We start from the raw sequence: 9,724 nt of genomic DNA, 5'->3' as shown, positions 1-9,724 counted from the left end.
CGTTTGGTCGGAAAAACGTCGTGTGACCGCAAAATATTGTTACATCAAAGTATTTATATGGCCGAATAAGTCATAAGGCCAAAAATTTCATTAAACCGGATTGGTCATAGGCCGAAAACGTCATGAACCCGAAAAGGTCCTTAGGCTAAAAATGTCTTTAGGCCGAAGAGGTTTCAAGGCCGAAAAGGTCTTTAGGCTGAAAATGAATTGAGGCCGAAAAGGTCTTTAGACCGAAAAGGTCTTGAGGCCGAAACGGTATTTAGGCCGAAAAGGTCTTTATGCCGAAAAGGTCTTGAGGCCGAGACGGTCTTTAGGCCGAAAATGTCTTTAGGCCGAAAAGGTCTTTAGGCCGAAAAGGTCTTTAGGCCGAAAAGGTCTTTAGGCCGAAAAGGTCTTTAGGCCGAAAAGGTCTTTAGGCCGAAAAGGTCTTTAGGCCGAAAAGGTCTTTAGGCCGAAAAGGTCTTTAGGCCGAAAAGGTCTTTAGGCCGAAAAGGTCTTTAGGCCGAAAAGGTCTTTAGGCCGAAAAGGTCTTTAGGCCGAAAAGGTCTTTAGGCCGAAAAGGTCTTTAGGCCGAAAAGGTCTTTAGGCCGAAAAGGTCTTTAGGCCGAAAAGGTCTTTAGGCCGAAAAGGTCTTTAGGCCGAAAAGGTCTTTAGGCCGAAAAGGTCTTTAGGCCGAAAAGGTCTTTAGGCCGAAAAGGTCTTTAGGCCGAAAAGGTCTTTAGGCCGAAAAGGTCTTTAGGCCGAAAAGGTCTTTAGGCCGAAAAGGTCTTTAGGCCGAAAAGGTCTTTAGGCCGAAAAGGTCTTTAGGCCGAAAAGGTCTTTAGGCCGAAAAGGTCTTTAGGCCGAAAAGGTCTTTAGGCCGAAAAGGTCTTTAGGCCGAAAAGGTCTTTAGGCCGAAAAGGTCTTTAGGCCGAAAAGGTCTTTAGGCCGAAAAGGTCTTTAGGCCGAAAAGGTCTTTAGGCCGAAAAGGTCTTTAGGCCGAAAAGGTCTTTAGGCCGAAAAGGTCTTTAGGCCGAAAAGGTCTTTAGGCCGAAAAGGTCTTTAGGCCGAAAAGGTCTTTAGGCCGAAAAGGTCTTTAGGCCGAAAAGGTCTTTAGGCCGAAAAGGTCTTTAGGCCGAAAAGGTCTTTAGGCCGAAAAGGTCTTTAGGCCGAAAAGGTCTTTAGGCCGAAAAGGTCTTTAGGCCGAAAAGGTCTTTAGGCCGAAAAGGTCTTTAGGCCGAAAAGGTCTTTAGGCCGAAAAGGTCTTTAGGCCGAAAAGGTCTTTAGGCCGAAAAGGTCTTTAGGCCGAAAAGGTCTTTAGGCCGAAAAGGTCTTTAGGCCGAAAAGGTCTTTAGGCCGAAAAGGTCTTTAGGCCGAAAAGGTCTTTAGGCCGAAAAGGTCTTTAGGCCGAAAAGGTCTTTAGGCCGAAAAGGTCTTTAGGCCGAAAAGGTCTTTAGGCCGAAAAGGTCTTTAGGCCGAAAAGGTCTTTAGGCCGAAAAGGTCTTTAGGCCGAAAAGGTCTTTAGGCCGAAAAGGTCTTTAGGCCGAAAAGGTCTTTAGGCCGAAAAGGTCTTTAGGCCGAAAAGGTCTTTAGGCCGAAAAGGTCTTTAGGCCGAAAAGGTCTTTAGGCCGAAAAGGTCTTTAGGCCGAAAAGGTCTTTAGGCCGAAAAGGTCTTTAGGCTGAAAAGGTCTTTAGGCCGAAAAGGTCTTTAGGCCGAAAAGGTCTTTAGGCCGAAAAGGTCTTTAGGCCGAAAAGGTCTTTAGGCCGAAAAGGTCTTTAGGCCGAAAAGGTCTTTAGGCCGAAAAGGTCTTTAGGCCGAAAAGGTCTTTAGGCCGAAAAGGTCTTTAGGCCGAAAAGGTCTTTAGGCCGAAAAGGTCTTTAGGCCGAAAATGTCTTTAGGCCGAAAAGGTCTTTAGGCCGAAAAGGTCTTTAGGCCGAAAAGGTCTTTAGGCCGAAAAGGTCTTTAGGCCGAAAAGGTCTTTAGGCCGAAAAGGTCTTTAGGCCGAAAAGGTCTTTAGGCCGAAAAGGTGTTTAGGCCGAAAAGGTCTTTAGGCCGAAAAGGTCTCCTGGCCGAAATGGTATTTAGGCCGAAAAGGTCTTTAGGCCGAAAAGGTCTCCTGGCCGAAATGGTATTTTGGCCAGGTCTTGGCGAAATGACCTTGTTCTATACTTGAATTATTCGGCCCTAACGTCCTCTTCGGCCTAATGATTTTTTCGGCCTAATGACCTTTTCGGCCTAATGGACTATTTTGCCTAATGACCAACAAAGCATACAACTGATTAAGCTTTTGTATTAATTTTAAATGACTAGAAATATGTACATATCACTGAAATAAAATATGTTTAGAAATACAACAGCTTAAGTTTTCAAAACATTCTGCACCATGCCTTTCTCTGCTTGTATGGGTCATATGAATAGGAACCCTAGCAAAGATTGGGAGTGATTTGCCATTAGAGGCTTCATGCTTCATGTATCTTTATTTTTATATGAAGGGTCAGAATGCCGTTGATAATGGTACGGTTCCATATTCATCCTATTCGAAAACAAACAATTACGGTACTATGTTCACTTTTAATACACATAAAATAATAAGAATATAATCCTTTTGGGCTCTATCATTTCTTTTACATATACACAGAAAGCCGCTTATCTACGACATAACTTACTAACAACAATTTACTCAAGAATTTACTTACTCATCAAGTCTCTGAGCGTCTAGGTCACTTGTTTATCAAGTTACTCAATAACTCATTAACACATTCATTCAAAACAGTCACTCATTTACCCATCAGCCCAATAATAAATCAACTCACTTATCAAAACACTCGCTTATCATCTTACTCATTTACTCATCAACCCACACACTTACAAAATCTCGCTCACCAAGTCACTCACTTACTCTTCAATTCGCTTACTCGGTTGATCTCTCATCAATTGATATATTGATTGCTTGTTCAGTGCCTTTAGCAGTTCATCTTCGATTTGGGTTTAACCCAAAAGTGTTCTTTTTATTTTCTAAATATCCGATAACTAAGCCACTCACTAACCGACACACTAATTCAACCAAATTGTTGGGATAACATCATAGACTAATTTCAAGACCTCGATGTACCAAAGAAAACGATCAAATTTTCGGTGACCAGTCCGGTACCCAATAAATATTCATAACCGTGTATTTTTTTCCGTGTAAATTGCCTTTTGTGTAAATTTTATTTAGCGTGTTACACTGATCTGACAGCTCTGACAGTAAGGGACTAAACATAAATTACGTAAAGTGAGTACCGAGGATTGTTCACAATCTGCGAACTTGACTGCGGAAAAAATTGCGACCATGACGCCGCTGATAACATACTGAAATAAAAAAGTGAAACTCATCAACTCACTTACCAACAATATTTCAAGCTTGCTTAAATTCTGAAAATTTTCACATATACCAGTCATTCAATTCAGCAACCTCTTTGTCATTATATTGGATCGGCTTCGTCATGCTTCACGACATTTGAGCCTCTTAATTAAGTTAAAATGTTTATGTTTGGTTTATGAGCTCAACGCGCATAGCAGCAATATGTATTTGAATTCAGATTGCAACTGCAAGTTGCAAAGAAATAACAGTTTTTGTTTAACTGGAAAACAAGTTTTGTTCCAGCTGGACCGTAATGCCAACATAAAAGAAGGGTTTATACCATGCAGTATTGAAATAGCCATGCTATCAGGTGAAGCTAAGTTACTAAAAATGCTTATTGTATCGGTTTTACGTAGAAATTTTATAGTGGGACTGTTATGCGTAGAATTTCAGTTGTGGGACAGACATGCGTAGAAATTCAACAGTGGGACAATTTGACTTGACATGCTTTTCATTGAGTCTTCGAACAAAGTATGTTATTTTTTGATGTTATATGAAAATATACGTATAAATAGAGCGCCTGGTGCAAAAAAGTCAAAATCGTCAAAAAGTAACATGGGACAACTATGCTTATAACGGCAGTATAGGTTTAATATACCAGATTGATAAACATTCCAAACTTTTCACAAACAAGCGCTGGCTACTATGTCAGGCACAGTTTCGGCACAGTCAAAACCTGGGCAGCACATCTGAAGCACGCTAAACAAAATTGGCACAAAACAACTGTGTAGAGTGACCACCCCTTGTGTCCGCTTCTGGCTTGATTCTCACCTCCGTTTTGGTTACCACCCCCTTTCGGAATGCCTGGTTTTTTTTTTCGTCTAAACATCTTCTAAATCTAGAGCGTGAAAAAAACTTGATGTTGAAAAAAATCTTCGGCTTGTTGATCGGCTGTTTCTATGGTTACTCGTACTCTTAGAAAAAATCATGTAAATTTAACTTCATTTGGATGCACATAAAAGGAGCGGCTCGTTTCACACAAATTTACGTATTTTATCACAAATAAAGTCGAGCTAGCAATCGCTAGAACTGAATCGACAGATAAAACATATTAAAGTAAAATATTAAAGTGGATTCGAACACTGGTCCGCTGATTGAGCGGCATCGATGCATCGGTACCTTTCGGCCATATCACCGATTTGCGCGTTAGATGATAAATGTAAATCTGTTTCTACGTGGCCAGATAGGTTTGTTGACATCTTGTGCAACCAACACGAACTTATTATTCATCATGTAAAATTGAATCATATTTGCTATCGAGTCATGAAATATTTACGTGCGTTGATGGTTTACGTCACGTGTAAATTCCTAATTTTCAAGAGTGTAGAATTACAAAAACACTCGTTGAATTTATCGAACTTGGTAAATCTCTTTTTGCAACGAGTTGCATAAATATTTATTTCATCGATAAAATCATTTGATTCAGATCCAGATAAATTATCACATTACACAGTTATAGATATCCGGTTTCGATTTCAAAGTCGAAATATGTCATTGCAATAAAGTGTAAAAATTACATTCATATTTTGTAGCAACATACGAACGCTGTGGTCTCCTTACCTCATTTGTGAATGATTCTCTACTTAGACGGCGCCAGAGGACCGCGTTCATCATCAGTCCAATTTACCTAATTTCGCCAAATGGCACTTAAAATTACGCCGTTGCGTTCGTCTTCGACGACGACGATGGTGGTCCTCTAAGAAATCGATTACCATCACTTGTGGAGTACAGCATCCTACAGTATAGAAATTGCACAACACCTACTTCACATTGTCGGTACCAGAGTTTCTTTTGATAATTAGAATTACTTATACCAAATACCGCCTGGTATCAGTTTGGGGCCGCCAAAATGGAGACAAACTATTTAGGCATGAAAACTGATCATGAGCTCGTCAAACGTAATATGCCAAACGAGATTTTTAAACCAGTTAACATTCTTTCAAACGATCTTATGATAAACAGGTTGTGATAGCGTACATATTCTTGGTTAGGTTTAGTTTTGATAATAAATAAATTTTTTATCAGTTTCATCCAGAAAGCAAAAAACTAATCTAATGCCATATTTAATAATATTGTTATTTACCGTAATTTGTTTATTGAAGTATCATATTCTGCATCCCGTACCCCGAGCCACAATAATTGAGGATCATGCATAACTCTGTCTCTCAACGTATGTCTGTGCCCGCGAAAGGCAAACCATTTACGCCAGTTTTAAATATGTTTTCGACTCGCACATTTTGATTGTAGGCATAGGCATTTATTGGAAAACATTGGCGCGAGCGAGCGGCGACTGATGATGATCATCAACCATTCAGCGGAGGACGCTGAACGTCGAATAGAAATAAGCGAGCAACTACCTACCTATGGTTCAATTACGATCACCGAATCTCGATGGCGGCGGCGGCGGCGCGGTGTTGTTATGATTCATCGGATGGAGAAGTATCATTTCATCGGACGGGACCGCTCATGCCGATCAAGACGAGCGCGGACGAAAGATAACACTGCGCCGTGCGTAACGTCTCAAATTAGGAATTTGAAGAAATTATACGAATTTGTGTACCCATTTGGCGCCATTATAAATATAGGTACGGGGATTGCCCAGCGCGGTAGCATAACTACCCCATCAGAAATAGACCTCCGCTCCGGTGTGTGGGAAAATGGCGAGACCTGGTGCCATATGATTATGATTGCGGTTGTTGAAACGATACGCCGAAGCAGTAGGTACAGCAATAATTTAGGGCGTTATTTGTAGGGTAATCCGCTTATTAGAAGATTTGAGAGCTCGCCGTCCGCCCTGCCGGACGGCCATTGATGCAGGTCGGAGTCAGACAGCAAAGGCTCACAGCTCCGGGGCGGTGATTTCAATCGGACCTAAGCGGCGAACTTTCAACTGCAACGCACAACGGCTTTATCGTTTATCAGATTTGACTTACATTTCTGTGATTTATGAATGTCCATGTTTTCATCTGTCATACCGAAGGTTGGCCAAGGCCCTGCCTGTCAGGATTTGAGTGACGAGATTGACATACTTTTACGCCCACGGTGATTGTTGGTTTGATATCGCGAATCAATCACATTTCGGGTCAGTTTGAAATAATGTCACGTATGAAATAAGAAATCATTAGCTACGGTGTCAAGTCCGGCATCCAGGGTCAGAGTTAATTCTTATATGGAAATTCCCTCACAAGAATGTTAAGGTCTTCTGTAGAAATTGGAAATGAAAATAGTATATAAACTCCATCACCCTTTTTGGTTTTAGGGTAAATAAGTGGTTAAACAGTTTCTGATGCGTAACCATCAATTTTATCGATCGGTTCACAACAATACAATGAGAGTTTCAATAAGGGTTGAAACATCATTCAATTATTATAAAGCATAGGCTAACAAATGGTATAGTCAGAGATGAGCCAGCCTAGGGCTGCAAATCTCTTTAATAAAGATAATAATAATAATAATAATAAATAGTATAGTAAAAGCATCAGTTTTGACCAGTTCGCTATCTTGCTCATGGTAGGTTATACAGCCAGTTGCGATCTGAATTGGTATGAATTATATTTTTACTTGTAGTGATCGGATTGATGAAAGTCTTCTAGCAGCATAGTTACTCAACGCCAGCTTAAAAGTATAAATATATTTAACTATTGAAATTTTGATTGCTGGAATAAGTATTTTCTCTTACATGGTCTTAAACCGTTCATCTCAATTTAAGAGGGCCTTCGTTGGTCCTTTCAGGGTGATTCAGGGTTATTTGAGTTTTGTTTTAGATGGTTTAGCACTTTCAGAGACGTTTCGGAGAAATCCTGGGAACTACCTGAAACCTTAAAATACATCCCAGAAATCCTCTGAAAACTTATGTAACCCCCGAAAACGCTCCTGAGATCCAATGGAATATCGCTGAAACACCTTGAAACGCCACTAAATGTCTATTGGACACTCTGACTTCCTAAAATGCTTCTGAGACCGCCCGAATTCTCCTAAAACCTTCATGAGTCCCTCTGAAATCCCCTGAGATTCTCTGAAACCTCACGAGACTCTCTGAAACCCCCTGAGACCCTTTGAGACACCCACGGAACCAACCAAAACTTCTTTGAATCGTTCTGAAACACCTGGAAACTTCTATCAGAACTTCTGCTGCTTCCTGAGTCTCCCTGAAGCGCTCCTCAGACCCGCTGAAAACCCTCTGAATTCTCTTGAGACACCTTGAAACGCCCCTAAAATTCATAGAAATCCTCTAAAACCCCTAGAACTTCCATGAGAACCCCTGAAACCACCAGAAACTCCATTGAATCCTCATGAGACCGCTTGAAATGTTTCTGAGATCTCCTGAAAACCCCATGCAATACTGTAACACCCCTAAACCTAAGTCTCACTAAACCCCCTTGAAACCCCCCCAAAAACACTTTTCAAAGCTTCTGAAATGATATCCCCTGAAACGCACCTGAGCCCCCTTGAAACGCACCTCAAATACCCTGAATCCTGATATCCCCTGAATCCTCCTGAAACCCTTTGAATCTTATTGAGACTCCCTCAAACGCCCCTAAGATTCCCTGAAACACCATGAATTCATCTGACACCCTTGAAATTCCCTAAAATATTCTAAACCTTTCGAAATGCTTCTGAAATCGCCTGACTGACCCTGCGATCTCCTGAAACGTGCCCTTGAAATTCCCTAAAATATTCTAAACCTTTCGAAATGCTTCTGAAATCGCCTGACTGACCCTGCGATCTCCTGAAACGTGCCAGAAAATTCCCTGGAACTCTCTAAAACAGCCCTAGAGCACTCCTGAGACCAAATGAAATATCCCTAAAACACCCTGAAACGCCGCTGAATCGCCCAAATTCGCATAGACGACGTAAGTGCAACTGTAGTTTTCAACACAATTTTGAAATTTTCACAATGAATAATGCAATAATACGAAGTTTAGACATGTTTCCGCATTGTCATCTTACTGAAGTTTAGATCTTATACTCTATTGAATAGAACTGGTAACAAATATGTATTTACATGTGTTAGATATAAGCTTGAATATGCCGATATTGTAAATAGTAGTTATGTAATGTATATGTACTATGCGAACAAGGGCAGGGAATTTCTCTATGATTCGCTGACTCCCTAAAATGCACGTGAGACCTGCTGAAATCCGCTAAAACCTAAGTCCCTCTGAAATCCCCTAAAACGCTCCTGAGATCCCTTGCAACACAGCTGAAATTCCCCAAAAACTCTCAAAAACCGCAGAAATGTCTCTGATATCCCCTGAAGCCGCCTGAAACTTCATTGAATCCTCCTGAGCCCTCCTGAAACGTTTCAAAAATCCTATGGAAGCCCCATGGAACAACTCCATATTCTCGGTAGATCCCCTAAACGTCTGAAACTTCTGAAACTCTTTTTAAACTTTATGAAATGTTCCTGGAGCCGCATAAGATCCCCTAAAATGCTTCTGAGACTTGACTCATCTTGAAACGCGTGTGGAGTGGTTCTGGTGTGATGGTTAAAATTCGCGGCTGTCACTCTGAGGACCTGGGATCGAATCCAATTCCAGACATACCTTCCGGAAGGCAATTAATGAGTGGGACCCGAGATGAACCAGGCCCTAAAATGCCCCAAAGATTCCCTGTAACATCCTAAAACCATCTGAGACCCGCGACACACCCCGGAAACTCAACTCGCTGAAACTCCCTTAACCCCTCGAAATGCCCTTAAAATAACCTAAATATCTCTGCGATCCCCTGCAATGTAACTGAAAATCCTCTGGATTCTTCTGAAACAGCCCTAGAACATCCATGAAATCTCCTGAACCCTTCTCAACCCCTGTAAAATTCCGTTAAATGCCCTAGAAATTTGAGTTCCCAGTTCTCGAAAAAAGTGTTTGCTCCTGAGGGTTTGAGATGAGGCCAAGAGAGTTTCCTGGGGTTTAAAAGGGTTCTGGAGTGTTTCAGAGTCTTTCGGGGGCATTCAGCGACATTTCAAGAGGGGTCTTCAGCAGCATTCCAAGAGGATTTCAGGGTGATTCAGGGGGGTTTGCGTTTGGATAAGGGGCATTTTGAAGGAACTTTGAAACCCTCTAAACTTATGCGACCCTCTAAAACGCTCTTAAGGCCTAAAACATACTTCTAAAACGCTCAGAAACCTCCGGAAATCCCGCTGAATTTCACTTATATTCCCTGAGATATCTGAGACACATGTAGTTTCCTGAGATTCCCTAAAATACTCCTGAGACCCCCTGAAACCGTCCTAAAACCCCATAAATCCTAATGAGATCCTCTAAAACGCTCCTGAGATCGCCTAAAATTTACTAAACCCTTCCTGAGTTCTTCTGAAACTCCATTGAGACTCGCTGAAA

This window comes from Aedes albopictus, chromosome 3, assembly GCF_035046485.1.
Source record: "Aedes albopictus strain Foshan chromosome 3, AalbF5, whole genome shotgun sequence".
In the NCBI taxonomy this organism is placed as follows: domain Eukaryota; kingdom Metazoa; phylum Arthropoda; class Insecta; order Diptera; family Culicidae; genus Aedes; species Aedes albopictus.
This window is presented reverse-complemented; position numbering follows the sequence as displayed.